Here is a 2294-nt window from a genome sequence, read left to right as displayed (position 1 = left end):
AACTTGCATGCATGAAGTTCCAGAGATTAAAAGAACATTGGTAACCATTGAAACAGAGGAGAATTTATGGGACAGGCTCTGTAGCAGTACTATTCCTTGATAGTAGTAAGAAAGTGTTACAGACCTTCTTTTCATGTAATACAAAAGCTGTCACTAAGATTTAATGAAGTTGGACTATGTTTCTTTTAGCTTCACAAGACATAACATCTGAAAGCATGTGAGGTGAGATGGCATATACCTTGAAATACAAAAGTGTTTCGTAGTCACCCATGTTTACTCTTCTATTAGAAATAAAAACTGTTGGAACAATCTGAAGAAAGTCACGTATGCAATGAGGCCTTGAGGACACCAAGTGAGAAGCATGAGTCGTGTAAATGACCACCTCAAAACGAGAGTATTTTTGTAGAAAGGTTAAGGACATTGGGTTTTGAGAGATTTTGCCACTGCTAGAAGTAAGTTGCCCTTTTAAATACCTAACTCAGTGGAGCTTTTAAGGATATCATTAAGCCATTTTTTTTCTCTGTTAGTGTTAAATCCAAACTAGAACTGGGTCAGGGCAGAAAATGGCAGTAGTTCTGTTCCCATACCAAAAATTATTCATATCTAAATTCCTAGGTAAAAGGGGGGCTACTGCAGCTTAACTTGCATTTTGAGAATCTCTTGGAGCTTCAGGCAGCTTCCTGATTTGAAGAAGGGCTGTTAAGACACAGCATAGAATTTAGAAATACAACACTTGCTCCTGTTAGGAGATGTTGCTGCTGCATCCACACAGATTGGCAGAAACTGTAAAGCTAGGCTCTAGGTCTGCAACCAGAAGGGCTGGACAAGCCTCGTCTGAAGAACTTGGGTTTATTATCTTGGGGTTGGGGGAAGGAGGACAACTACTGTATCCCCTTAGCATCTTGTGCAAGATTTAAAGGCTTTTCAGAAGTCCTACAGATTTCGTTTGTCCATTTTTTTTGCTGACACTGTTAAAAAGCAATAGCAGATCACAATATGGCACTTTCCTTGGTAATGTCTTCTGAGTTGTTGTATCACATTAGTCTGAGTGGTCTAGAATTCTGCTTTTAATTTCAGCTGGTTCTTTAGTCTTACTTCCTAGTACATCGTGATTTATATCTAAGCAGCTAACAGCATAAAGCAAAACACAGTTATCAGTGTAACATAGTAATCAGGGGCTAATTTTAACAATTTGAGGCTAAACTGCTTCTGAAAAATGCTGTCTCTCAGTGCAGGTTGTCTATATGACTATATGCATACACAGAATATTCATACAAGATATATGTATACAGTAAACATATGAAACACAGGTGATGTTAAGCATTTGGTTCCGGTTAAGACCAATGGAAACTGAGGTGCCCAAATTTCACATGGGAGATTCTCACAGCATCCAGTCATAGATAACTATTTCATGGGTAAAATGTAGCCTTTCCTCCAGAGCTCTGAAAGTTTTGTTCCATAGGTGTGGTCAGAAAATGAGACTTCAAAAAGCTCTGGCTCTTTTTTCATTTACTTCCTTTTTGATCCAGAATATTGGTTTTGATTCAGAACACTTTAGTGGGGACTGTTTCTATTTTCTTTGTCAGTAGGCTGATAAACTGTTATTACTATGGAGCAAAACCTTTCCAATACACAATATTCCTAGTGGGTTATTAATTTTATGTTGAAATAAAAGAACTTTTTCCCTTTTTCTCCAGACAGTTGTTCCTGATTTGTCTGTGTTAGACCAAACTTCTACTCTCTTTATTGCTGCTAAGACTTTTCTAAAACCAAAGAAAGACTGACTATTCCCAGTCAAGCTTATAGTACAGAATATATGGTTAAGGAAAATAAGATTTGCAAAAATATGTTATCCTCTTCCAAAGCGTTAGTGTGTTACCCTTTGATTCTATGCTACTATTTGTTCATCCTTCTTTGAAATTAATGGGGCAAGACTTCAGACTTGTGGGCATTTTCAAGTAAAATGTTAGGCCTGTAGGCCATGGACTGGTGAGATATTAAACATACTTTTTTACTTCTTTCTACAATACTTACAAAATGAGGAGAAATCATACAGCTGACCACACTGTAGCTACTTAATGCTGCTGTAAATAGATCATGATAAGCATGTGGTATACGTGATTATCTGTGCTGATAAATGAAGGGGTGTGGATTGTTCAGCATCAGTGGAAGGAGGGGAACAAGAAAAAAACCTTCCGGATTGCAGCTGCAAATGGTAGCAATTTTCCCTTCTTGCATTAATGAATGTAATTCATGTAATGCATATTACTTCATTCAATAGCAAAATTCTCATG

The sequence above is a fragment of the Haliaeetus albicilla genome, chromosome 3 (genome assembly GCF_947461875.1).
Source record: "Haliaeetus albicilla chromosome 3, bHalAlb1.1, whole genome shotgun sequence".
NCBI classification, from domain to species: Eukaryota; Metazoa; Chordata; class Aves; order Accipitriformes; family Accipitridae; genus Haliaeetus; species Haliaeetus albicilla.
This window is presented reverse-complemented; position numbering follows the sequence as displayed.